General features: G+C 38.6%; 2 pseudogenes; one reads left to right on the top strand and one right to left on the bottom strand.

The window, feature by feature from the left end:
* The first annotated feature begins 1,525 nt into the window (after positions 1 to 1,525).
* Positions 1,526 to 10,356, top strand: LOC123814712 (annotated as a pseudogene).
* A 4,689-nt stretch (positions 10,357 to 15,045) lies between these two features.
* On the bottom strand, positions 15,046 to 20,809 carry LOC123814711 (annotated as a pseudogene).
* Between the last annotated feature and the right edge of the window lie 2,357 nt (positions 20,810 to 23,166).

The following is a 23,166-nucleotide window of genomic DNA, read 5'->3' as shown; positions in this document are numbered from 1 at the left end:
AAATATGATAGGTACATTTTAAAATCTGAAATGTACCAAGCTTTATTCTCTCTTTTCTTTTCTCAGACTGGCTCTTCTTCTGAATTACACTTTGGTCAACCACAACATTAAATTTATTGCCTTCCTCAGCCTTTTATTCCACTTCCCAGTTTGAGATCTCATCTAGATCAGCAGCACCTGAGTCTCGGTTCTGATAGCTCACAGTATAAACAGGTACTCTACTATGCCTGGTCCTGAGCTCAGATGGTTGATCACCAACTCCATTTTTATGGTTTTCCAACTCCTTCATAAACCAGTTACCTTTCATGAACCCACCTAACACTGGTTTCTGCAAAAGTGCCCTGAGCGTGAACTATTGATGAAGTAGGGGTTACTACATAATAGCACATAATATTGACAACCAAAACATTGCAGTAGGTCTTTTCCCACCTTATATGTGCTTTTGATGACACTTAGTTATCCTTTTACACACCTTAAATTTAGTACAAAAAGGGAATTCTCCTTCCTTTCAGCATATAGATTGGCAGCACCTGTTTCCTTCTTAGAAATGCAGAGTCCCAGGCCCTATTCAGACTTATTGAAAATAATTTTGCATTTTAGCATGATTCCAGGAGACTCGATTGCACATTAAGGTTTTAGGAACATGGTCTGAAACTCATTTTCCTCTTCTTTCAATAAAAGTGGTCTCATTTTACAGAGAATATTAGGGCCAAAAATAGTGGTCCTCTTAACTTTCTTCAATTGTAAAGAGTTCTCTTTTATCACAAGACATGTCCCAGCACCCTGCTTTTTTAAGGCTATTTTCCCTGTGCTTCTTACTCTCTCTGAACAACTTTATAAAGATGACTCATCACTCATTCTCTCATTCTTGCATTGTATGATTATTCTCAGCCTTTCTCCTGTTTTTGCTTTCAACCTAAAAAAGTATTTAACCATCTTTATCTTAAAGTGGAGTTCCGCCAACAACTATTATACCTCAATACACCAACACTTCTTTACTGTCCTTCCTTATAGTTGGTGCTGAAAGAATAATCTACTCTTGTTGCTGTAAATTCTTTAATTATCATTCATCCTAAGTTTGGGACTGAGGACTGGGCCACAATTCTCAAAGATTTCTGGTGCTTTGCTAACTGCCTACCTTAATGGCTCAGTCTCACATGCATCATCTTTAACCTATTTTCTCCTTGAAACTGAGTTTCTGTGAAGACCCACCTCTCTGTTGGAACCCTTATTTCTCTGATGTCTTTGGTCACTAACTTGCTTTAGTCTGTCCCACAATTGCATGAGTAGCAGGCAGAGTCCTGGTTTCAATCCAGATAAGTCTTAGCATGAGTAAAAAGTTGATGAGCAGGAATGTTTAGCAGGGAAGATAATCTGGATGAGAACATGATAAGATTTCTTAAGATAAAGATGCCAAACTAAAGGAATGGCAGAAAAAAATGTAGGAACTGTCTCCACAAGTAACTTTAGTGAAACAAGATATGAGTAGAAACAGAAAGGGGGTTCCTTCACTACTTTTGTGAAAATGGCCAAAGTTGTGGGAATAAGAGCCAATGGTTTTGCTGGTAGTAGAGAAAATAGAAGCTTTGTGGAGAATGAGCATCAGCAAGAGGAAGATGAAGAGCTTTTTTGGGTACACATGAAATACCTTGTGATATGAAAAATACCTGAAATTCTAGAGTGTGAGGCTGGGATACTGAGCTCCAAATGCTGAGTTACTGAAAAACCCTCAGGTGCTCATACACAGTGAACTTGAGAAAACCAGGGTGCTATTAGGACCCTCACCATCCTAACCTTGGCAATCCATATGTTCTTCCTTGGTGAACTGGTTAGGTGATATCACCCTCTGCCATAGCTTAACCAATTAATGACAGGCTGGTGGTGGGAAATAATGAACATGACTGGCCATGCCTAGCTTTGAGCACCATCTCAAAAGTAATTGCTGATGGATGACGACAAACCCGAGGTATCCCACCCTATAGCCTAATTTTGCTTTGTTTCCTTTTCTGTTGCTAAAAGCTTTCAGGGGCCAGGCATCTCAACATCACAGTTTGTTTCTTCTTTTACTCTCACTCTCAAATTAGCAGGTCAGAAAGTTCTCTCTAGTCTACTTGTTTATATTTCCCTAACATCTCTGATCAGTATTCATGCTTCTAATGGTCTCATTTAGACCTTGTTTATTTTTATTAACATTTCCTTAATGTATTTTTGCCTCAATTTTTGGACTTTTAAAATATTAACTGTTTTTAATTAAAAATACACGCAAAAGATAAAAAAGAGATTACAAAGAAAAATTCAATAAAAAACGAAATGTCTTCTCCAAAGATCCTCTCCTCTTCTCACAGGAAATCACCATTAACTCTTTGTGATGACTCCTTCCAGGTTGTTATTCCAGTAGACATGCAGATACAGGCACAGGCATAGCTCCTTATTGCATGCCATTCCTTTGTTAACCTTGGAGATGGCTCCATATCAACATAAGAGAGCCCTGCCTCCCTCCTTGTCATGATTGCAAGCCATTCCAGTGTTTGGATGCTTGAAGATTTGTTTCACTTGTCTTTTTTGATACACACCTAAATGTATTTTCATTGTTTGGAACTAGTAACAATGTTGCAATATTTCCATGGTATATGAATTTTACAATTAAAAAATGTTTCATATCTCTGTGGCACTTTATATTTTCACTAACAATGTATGAGGGAACCTTTTCCCCACAACACTGCCAGCAAAAGGGAGTATTAATCACTTTAACAAAAGTAGCAAGTGATTTTTTTTTACTGTCAGAAAATTTGTCTTTTTCTGATAATTAGTGAATTTGGGCATGTTTTCTTTGTTTTTCTTCCATTTTTAAAATTTTATTGTTGCTCAAGTACAGTTGTCTGCCTATTCCTCCCACACTTGCCCTCCACCCCAACCATCCCCACCTCCCTTCCCTGATTCCCCCCACCCTTGGTTTTGTTCATGGGTCCTTTATAGTTGTTCCTGAAAATATGCATTGTCCATTTGGATTTGTTTCCCTTTAAATGATCTACTTTATTCCTTTTCCCATTTTTCCTGCATTTTCTTTCTCTGGACCATTTGAAAATTCTCATTTTATAAAATGGATATTAGCCCTTTATCTCAATTGGTATTTTTATGGCATTTTCCCCATGCTTTTAAAAATTTTACATAACACACAACCATCATTTCTTTTAAAAAATCTGTTTCATTGTGGTTAAATGGCTTCTGTCAAACATAAAATATCCATGTATTCTCCCAGATTTTCTCATAAGAATGTAATTACCCATTTTTTACATTCAAGCCTTTGGTCAGACTGGATTTTAATTTTGTGTAAATGTTAACAGATGCCCAATTTTATCTTCTTCCAGAGGACTAACAGTTATACCAGTGCTATTTATTAATGATCTAATGCTTTCCTGATGAATTACATTTTGTCACATATTAAATATTCATACACAGACTGGTGGTTGGATTCTTCATAGGGTCCCTCTGATCTACCATTGATGTGGTGATTGATTAAATAGCTCTTAGTATCTAAAAATTGACAAAACATAGCACACTCACTGTTATTTTTAAATATACGATTCTTAACTACCCTTAAATGTAGGTTATTCTGTATAAATTATACAGTCATTTATGGAATTCAAATAGAATACCTCACTCAAATACCAATTAGAATGTTAGTGTTTACACATTATTTTGGTGAGGTATTCACCAAAATTGCAATATTACTGTGATATTAAATCTTCTTATGTTGTGTCTCTCCATTAGCTTCATTGTTATTTTATATCTTATAATAAAAATATGGGTATAGGTTTTGCATCTTGTATCAGTTATATAGGGTCTAGTTGTTTCTTGATAAACATATTTCTAACTAATTTATACATTTGTCTTCTTTGTAGGTAAAACACTATTTCTACTTTATTTATAATTACTTATTGAAAGAGTAGAAAAAAACTAAATGTATGTGTTCATGTGTCCAACAACTTTACCAAGTTCTTTTATTTTTTGAAGTAGATTTTTAAATTTTTCACTACATATTCATATTATTAACAAAGAAACAATACATAAATCTCTCCTTTTTTGATGCTTGTACTATAGCAGCTTTGCTTTAATCCATCTTATACAATGAAATTCATTTGAAGAAATTTCAGTCCATGAGATAAAAGAAAATCTTTTAAAATCATACCACATGATCTCACCTATAAGTGGAATCTAATCAACAAAACAAACAAAAAAGCAAAATATAACCAGGGACATTGAAATAAAGAACAAACTGACAATAACCAGAAGGGAGGGTGGATAACAGGGGAAAGAAGGGGAAAGGTTGTCAAGAAACATGTATAAAGGACCCATGAACAAAGACAGGAAGGGGAAGGATTGAATGTGGGAGGTGGAGGTGAGTATGGCAGGGGAGAGTAATGGGAGGGAAATCGGGACAACTGTAATTGAACAATAAAAAAATAAAATCATAGCTCTTAAAGCAACATTGGGTCTAGTTGTATCATCTGTTATGATTTAGATTCTTCCTAAAGCAGACCCAGGGACAAGGAGATGGTTTCAAATCACTTATTTGAAAGATGTTAGAAAACTGGTTGTGGAGTGGGGATGAGAGAAACGGACAGGAAAAAGGCCAATAGTAGTTGAATATTTAAACCAGACACCATGATGGGCACCTGGGGCTTCACCTTTCTGGGAACCTGAGGAAGCCAGAGCAGGACATCTGCCCCAGCATTGTCCTCCAAGAAGGATGGAGGCACTGGGGTATTTATACACCAACTTTGTCAGCACAATGTTTGGAGACTGCTCCTAGGAGGACAAATGCAGACGTTCTGACAAACTCAGAGAAGGGGAACTTATGCAGTAGGCAATGCAAGAGCACAATTTTGTCCTTTGTGACTGTCAACAACCTGAATACTCTCACTTGTGCTATTTAAAAAGACATGAGTCCAAGTAAAATTCTTGGATAGAATAGTGGGAAAGACCAACATTTACTTTTAAGCTTTTTAGATTAATAAAATTATAGAAAGAAAAATCTTTATTCAATTCATTTCTAAAAGATGGGCTATGCAACGAAAAATTTAACAGTCTAATTCAGAAGTCTGTTGGTGAGGCTTTTGTGAAAGTAGTACAATGATACTAAGTTTGAGAGTGCTGATATTATATGCTTATGTACTTTCTTCCAAGTTATGCCAAGCTGCTGCTCAAATGGGAGAACCTCTTAGATTCAGAGCAATATTTCTCACACCAAGTTGTATCATAATTAGGTATAGTATCCTGAATCACTACTACCATCTCTGCAAAGGAAGAAGAATGGACAGACCTTTCAGCAGCTGTGGGGAACTTCTCTTGAGAAGAAAAGGCAGTGATCAACAGGCACAAAAACCACCCTCAGGAGCAGGACTTTAGTGACTTTATAGAACCTGCTTAAAATTAAGTGCAAAGAAACTCTGCTTCTTCAGTTTGTTTCTCTCTAAAAAACATTGTGTTCACTGGAGCTCCCAATATAAAGACATACTTTCCAAAATTGATAAAAGAAAATAATTATGGAAACTATCAGATAAACAATAACCAGTGGGTAACATAGCAGTGCCAACACAGGCTGTTTTTCTAATTTCTAGTTGCTAAGGGAGAGGCACTGGGAAAGTGCCCACATGTTCTTGCCAAGGAGGTCTGCTAGCAAAGTAAAGGTGCAGCCTTTTAAATAAGGGCCTTTTTGAGTCTCATGTTAGACAGCCAGCCAGCACTGAGTAGATATGCTCCCCAAAGGGAGCGTTGGCTTATTTACCAGGATGGTCCTTGCTAAGCTATCAAAAATTACATAAGTACCCACATAGCAATAAAGCTTGGATGCAAAGCAGAGGTGCAGTTGGATGAATATTTCCAACTCTTCTGGTGCACAGTTAACTCATCCATCTCCTGGCCTACTGTTCATTCTCTCTGAGGGTATTTTCAAATTACAAACAGAATTAATTACTTCATGACAATGCAAACTTCTCAGCATGTCCTGACAACTTTATTTCAAATTTAAAGTTTCTTTTGATCAATAAAAAAAATCCTGGAGAAAAGCAGGTTGGCTACAGGCCAAGAGAATCAAAACATACAAGTGAGTTCCAGAAAACTCTTGCAGGAATTGTACCTTTACCCTTTGCTCATGAAATGGCTGTTGCATAAAAATATCATAAGTTTGTCCAGAAAAGTATATACTACTGAACAGTTTTATAAGTGGTAATAATGGAAGCTCTAGAATTTGCACTGAGAGTTCTGGGTGTGGCTATATGGGTGAAAAAGGGAAAGAGGTTGAGGGTTATCCTGAAGCTGCTGCTTGCTGAGTAGACATGTTATTTCAATATTGATGTGCTGATATGTGTTCATGTGGACAAGAATTAATGGACACTCAGTGTAGTTAAAGATCTCCCAGACTCTGCCCTGAGACTCTGGGTCATTGACAACAGAAGCTGCATAAGAAGTGGGAAGGAGTGGCAAAGCTTTTGTAGAACCTTGGAACTCTTGTATGTGAATGAGATCCTCTCTGTGCTGTCTATGATAATAGATGACATAAGAGTTCCTAATCAGTATATGGGGGAAGGAGAAAAATGGTCCTTTAGCTACTGGAAATGGGGAAATAGCTATGCTTTACACACAGATCAACCTTCACTTTGTCTCTTCTTGGAAACCCATATTCATTCAGGACTCAGGTAAAAGACATCCTTTCTGTAAAGATTCTCTGTCTCCCACAGAAAGTCTGTGCCTCTGTACATTATGTGAACTTCAATGTCAACTTCAAAGATTTATTTATTATTTATTTATTTTAGATTTTATTTTTAGAGAGAGGGAAATAGAAGATAAAAGAGAGGGAGAGAAGCACTGATGTGTGAGAGAAACATCGATCGATTGCCCCTCACATGCAATCCCTCCATGCCCTATCTGAGACTGAACCCACAACCCAGGCATGTGCCCTGACCAGGAATTGAACCAACAACCCTTCACTATGCAGGATGATACCCCACCAACTGAGCCACACAAGTCAGGTGTCCTGTAAAGATTGATTGACCCCTGATTTAAGTCCTCCTTCATCTGCAATGAGAGCTTTTATGGACATGGACTATAACTTGTATCTTTGTACAATGCTTGAAATTAGTAGAAGATTAATGTAGCAACAGAAGGTAGAGGTCAGCCCCTAAAGATAAGGTTCTGCAAGTGTTCAGTGTATATGCAGCAAGGATCTACATTATGGAATACTGGGACCAGTTATTGCATTGCAAATCAATTTCAAACCCCTAGCTCTCTTCTATAACACATGAACTTCTCAACCTCTTTCTACACCACACTCTTTCTGTGTTTCTCACCTGAATCCCCAAATAGAACTCATATTCCAAGTGTTACCTATAATATGAGTTATAATGCTATGCTCAGCTTCAGTTTCAAGAGCCACAAAATCTAAGTACACGTTCCCCACTGATTTTTTCTATGTGTACTTAATCTTTATTACTTAAACAATCTATACCAGTCTTTAAGAACTGCCTGTTATTTCTAACTGTTGGCTAGAAAAAATGAGAGAGACCCAGAAGTGGTGTACCGGCTCTTGCTTGTGCCCTCAACACACATGAACCCAGTGTTTAGATAAGCCCCACACTGAGGTTAAATTATAAGATGGGGGGTTACAGCACAAAGAACACATGAGTGGAAACAGAACCATTTAGTTTTCCAGATCTGCATCTACCATTACTTAGCTTTGTTGACCTGGAATAAAAAAAAAACTTAACCTCTGGCTTTAAAATAAGTATAACTGGCTTTAAAGGGAGGAGATTAGAGTGGCCACTTTCCAAAGCAACCTTTTCTGAAATCATTGTACATTAGTTCTTCAAAGATAAACAAAGTAGCCTAAGTGGGAACAACTTTTGCTTACAGGAATTCCAGAATCATGCTTCACTGGAGCTCCTCAGGAGTTCCAGAATGATCTTCCACACACCCTTTTGCATGAACTTTAACAGTGACCTATACATGCAAAAATAAGAACCTCAGAGAACCCCCCTCTGCAGTCATAAAATCATATTTAGCATTTGAATAAGTGTACGTATTTGAAATAACCCTGAGATTAACATATACAGTGAAGTGTGATGACATAAAAAATAAATAATTCTGAAATGGAGCATATCCTCTCTTGGCCAGAGCATTTCCTTTCCTGCCTGTGCCACTGCAGCACCACTTGAGGCTGCCATGCATTGCGAGCACCCCCCACAGTGCTTCCAAGTCCTTCCCTGTCCAACCCACCTGCCTCTTCACTCCTCCTTTCCCCACTGCTCCTAGCCCTCCACAAGCCACCACCCTTGGGGCACAGAAGCTCCCCATTCCTGGCCTGCCAAGGGGTACAGAAGCTCCCCATTCCTGGCCTGCCAAGGGCTGCCTAGATCTATAGGTCTAGGCTGAGGTGCTGTGGTGAACATCCTGAGTACTGGGACTATGAAGCTCATGTCCTGAGCTGAGGTAATCTAGGTGATTACCAACTGGTTGGAAAACTTGGTAAGGAAAGTATAGAGAAGTATTTGGAGGCCATTAACATCACCAACAGAGAGTGGTTGTAAAAATTCTTAAGCCAGTGAAGAAAAAGAACATAAAATGAGAGATTAAGAGTCTAGAGAACCTTCATGATGGAATATCATTAAATTGATTGACACTGTGAAGGACCCTTTGGCACAAACATGAGCTTTGATATTGAATATATCAATAATACAGATTTTGAGCAACTCTGCCAGATCTTGACAAACTTTGGTATCCAAGTTTATATGTATGAACTACTTAAAGTTCTGGATTACTGTCACAGCAAGGGAATCAGTCACAGAGATGTGAGACATCACAACCAGTCATGATAGATCACCAACAGAAAGAGCTGTAACTGATAGGCTGGGGTCTGGCAGAATTCTACCATCCTGCGCAGGAGTATAATATCTTTGTGGCCAGAGACATAAAGACATTGTGTCTAAGGGACCAGAGCTCTTGTGGGCTATTAGATGTATGATTTTAGCTTGGATATGTAGAATTTAGGCTGTATGTTAGGGAGCATGATTTTTCGAAAAAGAACCCTTCCTTCACAGACAGGACAACTACAACCAGCTTATTGTATTGCTAAAGTTCTGGGAACAGATGAGTTGTATGGGTATCTGAAAAAAAAAATCACATAGACCTAGAACCTCACTTTAATGATATTCTAGGACAACATTTACAGAAGCACTGGGAAAACTTTAGCCACAGTGAGAAGAGACACCTCATCATTCCCAAGGCTCTAGGTCTTTAGACAAACTTTGGTGACACAACGATCAACAGAGAATGACTGACAAAGAGTCCATGGAGCATCCATACTTCTACCCCATGGTGAAAGAGAAGTTCCAGCCCTGTGCAGACAGGGCTGTTTTTTCCAGTGGTCTCATGGCACAGCTGACCTACAAATACTGGAAAGTGACAGGTAATGTGACATTGATGCTCACCAATAAAACCAACCAAACAAACACAAGTCTTGAAAGAAAACTATAGTATGATAAGAAATTCTATTCATTCATTCATTCATTCATTCTAAATGCAAAGAAAAATAAAGACCTAGAAATCTGTCAAAAAAAAAAAAAACCTCTCAGTGCTAGTCTACAGGGAGCTGCCACTCTGGCAGCAGTGTGAGGATGCATATAGTTCAGAAACTGAGGGACCTGTCCCTTTGGAATACATGGGAGATGAGAGGCTCAGAGTTGTTGCACAGTTACCTCTATTTGACAGGACACTATTGTTGATTTATCCTTTTTGGTCAACAAACTCTGAATATATGACTTTCTATCTATTCCTCTGTGGTCTGTGTTTCCCTGGGTAAATGAGATTCAGGCCCAAGTTTTAGCAACACATCAGCAGTCTGTACTGATCCACTAGCCTCATTTACAAAAAGGAGATATTAAAAGAGTTACAATATTTAAAAAAGCAAAAAACAGAAATGGTGCATCTCCTGTGTAACATGCTGCTAAAGAAATGGGTGCTGGGAATGAATCCTTTAAGAGGAGATGCTGAATTTTTTTTTTGAAGAAGCATGTCAGTGTATAATGTTAAATGGCTTAATTTTCCTAGGGGGCTAAATGTACTTCCTTACATCCTTGATGCTTATGAAATTGTTCTAATTTAAAAGCTCCTTTCTGGATATAAACATGGAATCATAACTACTGCAATGCAATTTCAAAGAACAATCATCTGCCTAGGGTGGCTCCACTGAAGCCCTTGTGTGTGTCACCTATAGGCATGGTGATTCTGGCCACCCTGGGTCAACTCTGCTCCAGACAGGAAACATCAAAGCAGCCTTTGACCAGCTCCCATGACTGGTAGCCTAATTGTTGTGCCTGGTTCTATAAAGGCACAAAGGTGAAATCTACATACTGGCCAGGGGGTCTCATACTTGGGATGACCACAGGCAGTCCCACCACCTACCTCCACCCCTGCTGCATTCACACACTATAAGCTGCTCCTGCTGTGGTAAGTGTCTCCTCTTGGTCATGGAGTTGTAACCAGAGGTGAGCATGTCACACCTCCTTCAGGATTTAAACTCAGCCAGTATTTACATGGTACTGTGGCCTGCAATACTCTCTTGGGCCCTGTATTACCTAGGGGGGACCTCTGTGAGTAGGTCTTTCTCCCCAAAGTGGTCAGAAACCGTATCTGCTGCCTGTTGTCCTTTATGAGCTTAACATTTGCCTACCACCACATGGGTTGTTTACCTGCCCAGTGATTTCCTGTAACTAACCATGGGGATTCTACAGGGGCTCCCTGAAACTGGCAGTGAGTCATGTAGTGGCATTAGGCCCAAGCTGGCTGTAACAGACACTTCTGGTGCTGGGTCACAACCCTGTGACTCAGCATGCTCCCAGCCCAGCTGTGGTAGACAATTCTCTGTGTCCAGTGTTCTCACACCCCTGCTGCCATACTCTTAGGTTTTTGTATTTTTGTTTTGATTTTTTGCCTGGGTGCTTTTATCTGAAGCCATAGAACCTGTTTATTTTTTTTAAATTTTATTTAAATTGTTGTTGCAGTACAATTTTCTATCTTTTACTCCCATCCCAACCCACCCACCCAGCCCTTCCCTCCTCCCTCCCATTTCCACCTGCCCCTAGTTTTTATCCATGTGTTCTTTATACTAGTTCCTGTAAACCCTTCCCCTTTTCCCCTGAAATTCCCCTGAAATTCCCTCTCCTCTCCCCTCTGAACACTGTCAGACTGTTCTCTATTTCAGTGTCTTTGGTTATATTTTGCTTAAAGAACAAAACAAAGAAACAAGAACCTGTTTATTGAAGGGAGCTTGGCTATCAGTCAATAGAGGGTGTAAAGTGGCAGATAAATTCTCTAGCTCACAGGTGTCAAACACAAAGCCTGCAGGCTGAATCTGGCCTTTCCCCCTGTGGCAGCAGTGTAGCTCTCATTTAACTGTTAAGGAGTAGTTACATACTGTCCTAAAATTACATTCTGCCCTTTGAAGGCAATGGGAGGCTGATGTGGTCTTCTGTGAAAATGAGTTTGACACACCTTCCCTTGGATCATCATATCTGTAAGGAATTCTGGAAGAAAGCTCCAGTGAGTGGTCAGGGTTAGCAAATGCCTACTCTGGTGGGTTTTCCTGCTGAGTCACACTCTCCTGCCCATCACTTCTCTTCCTGGAGCCTCTTCCTTGAATCCCCACCCTAGTTTACACGCATCTCAGGTTCTGTTTTGGAGGGAGAGAGCAGACTAAATCAATGTGTCATTACAGGTCTTCCACAGTGTCATTCTGAGCTAGAATCAGGCAATGAGTTCAGTTCACTTGAGTGGCTAGGCTGCAGGAGGTCTGTCCTAGGAGTTCTCAGAACTATGTGTCCACATGCAAGGGATTCAGTCAGTGAGGAAAAAAGCGGAGACATAGTGGAAGGTGGAAATCAGGGTGCAAAGTAAGGGCCCTGTGGTGTCCAGGTCCTTGCTTCTGCCATCAGACACCGGGAGTTTTGCTTTCTCCCTCTGAGTTAGTTCAAGAGTTAGTGAATCCCTGCTCTTGCCTTGACTAGTTTACAAGCTCCTGGGCACACAACAGTGAGGAAAGGCAGGATACCAGCAACCATCTCCCTTAAACACTGATCACAGTTTTTTGCTTCTCAGATTAGTCTTATCAATTTCTGGAGCTGGCTGGTATGTCCAGGGCACCCAAGGGCCACAGCACTGATTGAGGCTCAATACTTCCCCATGACCTGTGTGTTCTATCCCCTTCTTGTCTGGTTCCATTGCCTTATTCTCTTCCTTGTAGTTCTGCCTCTGAGGCTCCTAAGTAACCACAATGGCTGGTAGAGGTTTGCGAATGGAATCAGTTTTTAATAAGCCAAGGTTGGTGTAAAACAACAATTAACTTTGTAAGGACTTGATTTCTGCCTATTCCTATTTCTCATTTCCTCTTCCACAGTGATTACCAAATGTGTTTTATGAAGACTGAGTATAACTTTGAAATTCCCTCTGTTGAGCTCAAGGACTCCTGGTTTAGTTACTGACCCCTCTTGGTCACTTTACATTGGTCAAGGCCACTTTGCCCTGGCCCATTTTTCTTCCTCTTCTGTCTTCATGCCCTTTCATTCTTCTCAATCAACTGAATGAAATTCAGCAGTATGAGTTCCATTATTTTATAATAACCATCCATTCTGTATATAAATGTATATATACATATGTATACATATATTCAGTAAGTAACAGAATCATAAAGTCAGAGATAATTAGCATAAGGAAAAACCCTCAACTTTGTAAATTTCAACTCCCTTAGTTTTTCATATGAGCCAATAAAAGCCAAACAAATAAATGATGCTTAAGAGCAAAACCATAATTGGTAATTACTGTGTGACTCTATAACAGATGTAATTTCTCAGGACATATGCTCACATATGCTTTCTTAATACCCAGGCCTAGGTGTTGTAAGAGGGAATAGCTCTGAATTCAGGCTACTTCATCTGCCACACAATAGACAGACCACAGTGCTTAATCTTTAAGTCTTGAACATTCTTCTTTCTGGCACTTATTTCTTACCACTGTTTTATAAAATCTTCTATAAACTTTAAACTATACAGGGCTATTCTCAATACACCTCTGATGACTTTCTCGTCAGTAGTCTTATCTGCTCTGAAAGGAGACATGTCAGAGTAATATGGTATCTCCTCTTGATCAATGGCTGGGACCACATCATTCCAGGTGAAAAGATGAAAGCAATGCAGTTTTAAATGTGTGTGTCTTCTTCAGGAACAATATATTGTTCTAAATAAAATGCACAAAATTAATTATCTTAGATAATCTTCAGGGTATATTTCTCCATATGCTAACTAATGATAACTAATTATTTGGAGACCAGAAGTAGTATATCAGACATTACCAGAATGTTTTCATTGAAATAAGTCAATTCTCTTAGTCAAATAAGCTCCCACTCAGCCAGTTCTGCACTTGTGTGCCATGCTGACTCTAATGGAGTCCTCGATTGACATCATATATCTCAATAGTCATCCAAGGACCTACCCATACTGCCCAGATATCAGTTACAATTCTCTGACTTGTGTTCTGCAAGGAATATATAGCAGAGGCTGCCAATTCTATGCCGGATGGTTCAGGTCCCCCAGCTAGTGGTTATTTGTAGATGGTTTCCTACATGCTGAGGACCTTCTTCATCTTTCTGTCTGAGGATATGCCCTGCCTTCAGAAAAGCATTTGATCCACAAATATAGGTCAGTCAGAGATTCTGTGTGTTAACTACCTGAAAGCAGCTTTCAGCTGATTATGGACAGGAGATAGTGGATCAACACTGCAGCTTCCTCACTTCTCAAAAGGGCAAATTTGAGGATGCTCCATACATTTTCAAGGGGTCTCTGATAAAGTTTAGCCCCAGCTTCCCACAGCAATACCCATTTAGGATTTCATTGTTCACTGCCCACTGTCCCTTCCCAGGTTCGTTCTCTTACTCCTCTAAAGATGTCTTCTGGTATCACCTCCAAATAAACTAATTGTACCCAAACTTTTGTCTGAGATGTTGATTTTTGTAGAAACCACCCTAATATCAATGGAAGGAAAATGCACTCATTATAATGTTCAGCTTAAGTGTCACAGGTGCAATTGAGTCTTCTCTCTTGCAATGTGATGAGTAAGAATTGGCATCTCAGTACTGTTAAATTTGCTGATGTCATTTTTAGAATTATTACATTCATATCCCTAAGTGATATTTGTTTATATTTTCCTGTTGTGTAGAAATTTATATTTTCCTGAGAAAAGAATTTGGAATGATCTCTTTTTTATCTATGTTTCAGACTAATTGAAATAGCATATAGTTATCTTGTCCTTGAAATTTTTTTGAAAGTGTAAGTGATTTATTTATTAGGAAGGCAAATTGTCAACTGAAACAGCAACAAATGAAGAGTAAAGAAGGAAATCCTCTATTGCCACAGACACACAAGCCCTCCACCATATATGCCACAGGAGGCATTTCAATTTTTGACCCCTGGCCCAGAAATGCCAAATGCTTTCCATTCAATCTAAAACTTCTGGAATCCTACACAAAAAGAATACATGAACATGGAGAAGTTGCTTCCTGAAAGTAAGCCCCCAAAGAAGAGCAAGAGAGGGAATGTAGAAATTAAGAAGTCATGTAAAACACTCTTTACATTGTAACTAACTACATTTTCAAATCTTCATAGTAATACAAAACAGTCACTTGCAGAACTGGTTCAGATTATTTAAATACCATATACATGTTTAGTCCTCTATATACATGTTTAGTCCTCTATATAAATGTTTACTTATGTTGATGTGAAGTGAAGCTATTAATACTTTTCTACAGCAGTAACTGCATACCAGGAAGGCCAAGACAAACACAAATCAAAGAATGCAGTTTTCCCAAAGCTGCAATATGAAAAGACTATGAACAGTTCATTCAATACACATGAATGGGTTTCTTTGCTCTGGGAAATACAAAAAGAATAGAAATGTGTACAAAGGTTTCTGGAGGGAAGAAGGATTACACCCTGTATGTAGTTAGTGTTCTGGCCCTTCTGCTGCATCACATTCTTCTCCTGATGTCCATAATGTGAAGTTATCTCTAAGCAGCTGCATGATGAGGGTGCTGTCTTTGTATGAGTCTTTATTCAGTGTATTAAGTTCTACAATGGCTTCATCAAAAGCTGTTTTAGCCAGTGTGCAGGCAACCTCTGGGTTATTCAGGATCTCACAGTAGAATACAGAGAAGTTCAGAGCCAGCCCCAGACCAATTGGGTGAGTGGGGTACATCTCCTTGCTTATATCGAAAGCCTCTTGGTAAGCTCCTTGGGCATTATCTATGGTTTGTTTTCGATTGTCACCACATGCAACTTCAGTGAGTCACCAGAAGTAATCTCCCTTCATTTTCAGACAGAAGATTGTGGGGGGACTCCACTCACAGGGCCCCCCTGGCCACCAAGGATGAGAATAAGTCTACTAAGACTTGATCCACTTGCGGAGGAAAAAATGGCCAATCTCTCAAAGGAGAAGGGCCAAGAGCCTGTTCCTCAATGGCCTTTTATTGGGTTCATTTACACAAGAATTCAGGTAAAGCTCATTAATCATTGCCAGGCATTAAGCATCAAACAATAGATAACAAAGAAGTCTGAAGGCCTATTTTGAGTCAGGGGCAGATAGCTAAAGAGCTGTAAAACTTTGAGGAACAAACTTACTTCTTGTTTGGACCCTTATCATTTAATTGAGAGCATTCTAAACAAAGCAGGTTTCACAGGATTTTACATATTCTTTCTTAGGCCTAATCACCCAGGGAAACCGCCTTTTCCAGCACAGGGCTGCACCATCCTCTGTCATTGTTTCAGGCTTAGGTGGAGCAAGGGAAGTAAGGCAGCCAAGAGATTAAGAGATTTCCTCGCAAACAATGAGGTCTCAGGCTTTGTAAAAGCTGAGGGGTGAGGATCCATCACCCCCTTTTTCTGTAGTCCCCTAAAGGCCCCCTTCCTTGGGGGCCTCCCACATGATCATGCCTGTTTTAGATTGTTCCCCCCTTGGGAATCTTACCCATCATTGGCTAACCCACCAAGCACTGGGGGCTAGTTATGGATGAAGTAAAAGGAGCAGAAGTGGTGCTCCTGCCAGGGAGATAAGCTTTTTGTGTCCCTGGTGGCTTACAGTTCAAGGTTGCTCCCTCAGCCTTAGCCTTGGTGGGGGTTACAGATTCTGAAACCAGGCAGGTCGGTTCCCAACAGATCTTGCTGTCTGGATTAGTTGCATTGGCTATTAAATACATATACAACAAGTCCAGGACCATGGTGCACATAGACTGAAGCTCCGAATCCACTTTCTCTTGATAGTCCTTAATCAGCTGCAACTTCTTCTCTGAGGTGTTGGTTTTCTACTCCATGCTTGAGATGACCCTCCAGGCGAACTGGTGGCTCACAAACACTTTCTTACAGGCCACTGAGAGCAGGTTGTGCTCCTTGTTGCCTGTCCTTGAAATTTTAATATAGCCCCTTATTAACCATCTAGCTAAAGCTCTGAGGGCAGAGTGAGGGATGACAAGCTCATTGAAGATGTTCTTGATTTTTTTTTCTATGGAAGTCAGCTTCTGTACACTTCATATAAATATTGTAATTAGTTTGGTAAATGATATTTTTCCTAGGAAATTAACCTATTTTATATAGGTTTTCAGATTTATTTATATGATATAAAATAGTCATTGGTTTTTAAAAAATGTTCTATTTTCATGTTGCTATTAGTATTTCTTATTTTAAGTATTTGCATTTTCTTCCAACTTTGGTGTTGTATTCTCTTTTTATTGCCTTGGCTTGTGTGGATCAGTGGTTGAGCACTGGCCTGTGAACCAAAGGGTTGCCAGTTTGATTCCCAGTAAGGGCACATGCCTGGGTTGCAGGCCAGGTCCTCAGTGCTAGGGCACATGAGAGGCAACCACATATTGATGTTTTTCTCCCTCTTTTTCTCCTTCCCTTCCCCTCTCTCTGAAAATAAAGAAATAAAATTAAAAAAAAATCATTCTGTCTTTCTAGTTTTTTGGGTTTTGTTTTTTTACCTTTTTCTTATTTTTTTTTCCATTTTACCCTCTCACCCTTCCCACTGATTACCCTCCATGTAATCTCCATCTCTGTAAATCTGTTCCTGTTCTAGTTGTTTGCTTAGTTCATTTTTGTTTCTGTTTTTAGGATTGGTTGTTGATAGTTGTGAGTTTGTCATCATTTTACTCTTCACAGCATTGTTCTTCTTTTTTCCTTTTTTAAGTCCCTTTAACATTTCATATAATAAGGGCCTGGTGATGATGAACTCCTTTAACTTGACATTGTCTGGGAAGCACTTTATCTGCCCTTTCATTTTAAATGATAGCTTTGCTGGATAGCATAATCTTGGATGTAGGTCTTTGTCTTTCATGACTTCAAATACTTCTTTCCAGTCCCTTCTTACTTATAAGGTTTCTTTTGAGAAATCATCTAATAGCCTTATGGACACTCCTTTGTAAGTAATGGTCTCCTTTCCTCTTGCTGCTTTTAAGAGTCTCTCCTTATCTTTAATCTTGGGTAATGTAATTATTATGTGTCTTGGTGTGTGCTTCCTTGGGTCCAAATTTTTTGGGACTCTCTGAGCTTCCTGGACTACCTAGAAGTATGTTTTTTTTTGTTGGTTTTTTTTTTTTTTTGCCAGATTAGGGAAGTTCTCCTTCATTATGTTTTCAAGTAAGTTTCCAACTTCTTGCTCTTCCTCTGGTACCCCTATGATTTGGATGTTGGAACATTTAAAGTTGTCTCAGAGGATGCTAAACAAGCCTATACTCATTTTTTTGAATACTTGTTTCTTCATTCTGTTTCAGTTTAATGTTTATTTCTTCCTTCTGGTCCAAACTGTTGATTTGAGTCCTGGTTTCCTTCATGTCATTGTTTGTTCACTATACATTTTCCTTTATTCCACTTTGCAGAGCCTTCACTTTTTCCTCTACTTTGTGACCATACTCAGCCATTTCTGCGAGCATTCTGATTACCAGTGTTTTCAATTCTGCTTCTGATAGTTTGGCTATCTTTTCATCACTAAGTTGTATTCTTTCTGGAGCTTTAATCTGTTCTTTCATTTGGGCCATTTTTTTTTTGGTTTCAACACACCTTTCTTTTCTTTTTCTGTGTTTTTAAGATAGGTTGATTTGAAACTCTTTTTCCTAAAATTTGCAATTAGTGCTAGAAATACTCCTCTCAGAACTAGAGCTGAGTCTTATAAATTTTGATAAATTGTATATACATTTTCAATAAGTTCTGTGTATTTTTTTTTTTTACTTCTCTTGAGACTTCCTCTTTTATCCATGGATTGTGTTGCTAAGAAATCTGCTGCTTAATTTTCACATGTTTTGAGATTTTGTTGCTATCTTTCTGTCCTAACTTCTAGTTTGGTTCTCCAATGGTGAGAGAGCATACATTGTGTTATTTAATTTCTTTTAAATTTGTTGAGGTTTGATTTATGGCCTAATATAGTAAATTTTGACATATATTCTTTAAACACTTAAAAAGGATGTGATTCTTCTACTTTTATGTGGGGTGTTCTATAAATGTCAATGTGAATACGTCAAAATATTGATTGGTGGTGTTGAGCTCTATACTTTTGCTGAAATTTTATCTAATTGTTCTGTCAACTCCTGAGAGAGAGGTTTTGAAGTATTTAATTGTAATTGTGGATATTTCTATTTCTCCTTTCAGTTATATCATTTGTTGTTTCACATATTTTTTAGCTTTGTTGTTTGGCACATACACACTCACAATCATTTTATCTTCTTGGTAAGTTGACTATTTTATTATTAAACAATGTCTCTGCCCTGGCTGGTATAGCTCATGGATTGAGCACAGGCCTGTGAACTGAAATGTCACTGGTTCGATTCCCAGTCAGGGCACATCCCTGGGTGGCAAGCCAGGTCCACAGTTGGGGGCGTGAAAGAGGGAACCACACATTGATGTTTCTCTCCCTCTCTTTCTCCTTCCCTTCCCCTATCTCTGAAAAATACATAATTTATTTTTAAAAAAGTCCCTGTCTCTGGTAATTTTTTTTTCCTTCAGTGCCAACTTTATCTGTTATTTATATAGTTACTCTGCTTTAGTTTTGCTTTGATTACTGTTTACATGTTATATTATTTTCCATCCTTTTACTTTCAGCTTATTTGGGCATGTGTGTGCATATGGACATATATTTTAAAAAATATTTTATTATATCAATAGCCAGAGGGGAGAGGAGAGGGGTCAGTGAGGGGAAGGATTTTCAGGAACTACTATAAAGGACACATGGACAAAACCAAAGGGGAAGGTGGAAGCAAGGGAAGGAGGTGAGATTGGCTAGGGTGGGGGAAGTTGTGGGGAGAAAATGCAGACAACTGTAATTGAACAACAATCAAGTAATTAAAAAAACAAAGAAAAAATATTTTATTTATTGGTTTTTAGAGAGAAGAGAAGGGAGAGAAAAAGACAGGGAGAGAAACATCAATATGTGGTTGCTTCTTATGTGCCCCCTACTGGGGACCTGGCCTGCAACCCAGCTGTGTGCCCTTGACTAGGAAACGAACAAGTGACCATTTGGTATGCAGGCCCATGCTCAATCCACTGACCTACACAAGCCAGAACTGGACATATATTTGAAGAGAGATTTTCCTAAAGAGCATATAGTAGTTGTGTGATGTTTTCAGTTTATTTTTAATTCATTTTGCCACTCTCAACATTTTTACCAGTGTAGTATTAGATGATTTATATTTAATATAATTGTTGGCATATTGGAGTTTTTCCGACATTTACTTTTGTTTCCTATTCCATGTTTTGCTTCATTGTTTTCCTACTTTTTGTAACTTGAAAATTTTTTTTATAATTCCATTCTTATTTATTTATTTTTGTCCAATAAAATTGTACACTTGAAACCTTTATTGATCTATTACATCGCATTGCCTCTATAAATTCAATACACAATACATAAATAAAGATTTCTCCACATGTTCCTTTGGTTCTTGTTCTGGAACCCAAGCACCAAAACCTGAGGTAAAATAGTTATCCCCAAAACACATTGTCTTTCAAAACAAACAAACAAACAATCAAAACCTGGAACTCTTGAGAATAAGTGTCATCATCAGTGAATTGAAGTCAGAAGTCTCCAAGGTCAGTTGCTACAATTCTGCTACCTTTGAGAAGAGGAAGCATTTTTCTTATATCCCACACTGGGTTTCTCAGGCTAATCACTTCTGATCAGCCAAAGTTACCCCTAAGTGAGATCAGCACCAGTCCTCTCAGAAACCCAGGTATTGTGGACTCACCTAGGTCTTCCAGTCCCCTGGGAGTTTACTTCCTCTTTTGGGAAATGGAATCATGCATTTCTATTTCTCAAGTGTGTGTTGAGAACATTTGCTTATCTGCCACTTGTATATAGAAATCTGTATTATGGTGGCACACTGCGCAATGTTTGGGTGTGTGCTCACCAGCAAAATAGGACTCATTCTCAGTCCAGTATAGACATAGCCTTGCATCCACCACTTTACATTGGCCCTTTCATTAACCTCATTATCTCATTTTTAGGCCATATTTTGTGTTTTGGGTGGGAAAATGCCCCTAGGTTGCAAATGGTTTGTTTATTTTTAAATGTCAACATTTTAAAATATTTTTATTGTAGTTCCAGTACAGATTTCTGCTTCCCCCCATGCCTCCCCAACACCCCAGCCCTCAACACCTCCCTCCCCATCTCCACTCCCCTTATTATCATCCATGTGTCCTTTACAATTGCTCCTGCAACCCCCTTACCCCATTTCCCCTTTATTCTCTCTCTTCTCCCTTCTGATCACTGTCAGCCTGCTATCAACTTCAATGTCTTTTGTTATATTTTGCTTGCTTGTTCATTTTGTTGATTAGGTTCCTGTTAAAGGTGAGATCATATGGAATTTGTCTTTCACCACCTGGCTTATTTCACTTAGCATAATGCTCTCCAGTTCCATCTATGCTGTTGCAAAGGGTAGGAGCTCCTTCTTTCTCTTTGCTTTGTGGAATTCCATTGTGTAAATGTACCACAGTTTTTTGATCCATTTATTTACTGATGGGTAGTTAGGTGGCTTCCAGTACTTGACTATTGTAAATTGTGCTGCTATGAACGTACCGGTGCATAGGTTTCTTTGGATTAGTGTTTCAGGGTTCTTGGATACAATCCCAGCAGTGGACTTGCCAGGTCCAAGGCAGTTCCATTTTTAGTTTTCTGAGGAAATTCTATGCTGTTTTCCACAGTGGCTGCAGCAGTCTGCATTCCCACCAACAGTGCGCTAGGGTTCACTTTTCACCACATCCTCTCCAACACTTGTTTGTGGCTTTGTTTTAGATGGCCATTTTGACTGGTGTGAAGTGGTATCTTATCGTGGATTTAATTTGCATCTCTCTGATGGCTAGTGATGCTGAACATCTTTTGATATATCTCGGGGCCCTCTGTATGTCCTCCTTTGATAAGTGTCTCTTCAAGTCTTTTGCCCATTTTGTGATTGGGTTGTTTGTCTCCCTGGAGTGGAATCATGTGAATTCTTTACATATTTCAGATATCAAATTCTTGTCTGAGGTGTTATTGGAAAATATGCTTTCCAATATAGTTGGTTCTCTATTCATTTTAATACTGTTTTCTTTAGCCATGCAGAAGTGTTTTAATTTGATGAGGTCCCATTTGTTTATTCTATCCTTTATGTCCTTTGCTTTAGGGGGACATATCAATGAAGATGCTGCTGTGTGGAATGTCTGAGATTTTTCTGTGAATGTTCTCCTCTAGGATGTTTATGGCACCGAGACTAATATTTAAGTCTTTTATTGATCTTGAATTTATTTTTGTGCATGGTGTAAGTTGGTGATTGAGTTTCAATTTTTTACATGCATCCGTCCAGCTCTCCAACACTATTTGTTGAAGAGGCTATTTTTACTCCATTTTATGCTTCTTCCCCCTTTCTCAAATATTATTTGACCATAGAGACTTGGGTTTATTTCTGGCTCTCTGTTCTCTCCATTGGTCTATGTGTCTATTCTTATGCCAGTACCAGGCTGTTTTGATTACAATGACCTTGTAATACAGTTTGGTATCAGGTATTGTGATCCCTCTTACTTTATTCTTCTTTCTTAAAATTGTTGCAGCTATTTGGGGTCATTTAAAGTTCCATATAAATTTCTGAAATGTTTGTTTCATATCTGTGAAATATGTCATTAATACTTAAATATATTGCATTGAATCTATAAATTTCTTTGGGTAGTATGGACATTTTGACAAAGTTAATTCTTTCAATCTGTGAGCACGGTACATGCTTCCATTTGTTTGTGTCTTCCTTAATTTCTTTCTTCAGTGTTGTGTAGTTTACTGAGTACACATCTTTTACATCCTTAGTTAGATTTATTCCTAGGTATTTTACTTTTCTTGTTGCCATATCAATGGGATTTTTTCCAGATTTCTCTTTCTGATATTTCATTGTTGGTGTACAAAAATGCTTTTGATTTCTGAATATTGACTTTGTATCCCACTGTTTTGCCAAATTCATTTATTAGGTGAGTAGTTTTTTGGTGGAGTCTGTAGAACTTTCTATGTATACTATCATGTCATCTGCAAACAATGAGAGTTTTGCTTCCTCCTTTCCAATTTGAATGCCTTTTATTTCTTTTTCTTTTCTGATTGCTGTGGCTAGGACTTCCAATACTATGTTGAATAGGAGTGGTGAAAGTGGGCATCCTTGTCTCGTGCCTGATCTTAGTGGGAAAGCTCCAAGTTTTTTCCCATTGAATATATTGGCTCTAGATGTCTCCTGTATGGCCTTTATTATGTTGAGGAATGCTTCCTCTATTTCCACTTTGCTGAGGGTTTTTATCATAGATGGGTGTTGTGCCTTATCAAATGGTTTTTCCTCATCTATTGCTATGATCATGTGGTTTTTGTCTTTTGTTTTGTTTATATGATTTATTACATTTATTAATTTGTGAATACTGTACCATCCTGGCATCCCTGGGATGAATCCCATTTGAATATGGTGTATGATCATTTTAACATATTGCTGGATGTGGTTTGCCAATATTTTGTTGAGGATTTTAGCATCTACGTTCATCAACTATTAGGCTTGAAGTTTTCTTTCTTATATCTTTATCTGGTTTTTGG

The sequence above is a fragment of the Phyllostomus hastatus genome, unplaced genomic scaffold (assembly GCF_019186645.2).
Source record: "Phyllostomus hastatus isolate PE091 unplaced genomic scaffold, TTU_PhHast_1.1 phas_contig_17, whole genome shotgun sequence".
Lineage (NCBI taxonomy): Eukaryota > Metazoa > Chordata > Mammalia > Chiroptera > Phyllostomidae > Phyllostomus > Phyllostomus hastatus.
The sequence above is the reverse complement of the archived record's forward strand: the minus strand, read 5'-3'. Positions and strand labels throughout refer to the sequence as shown.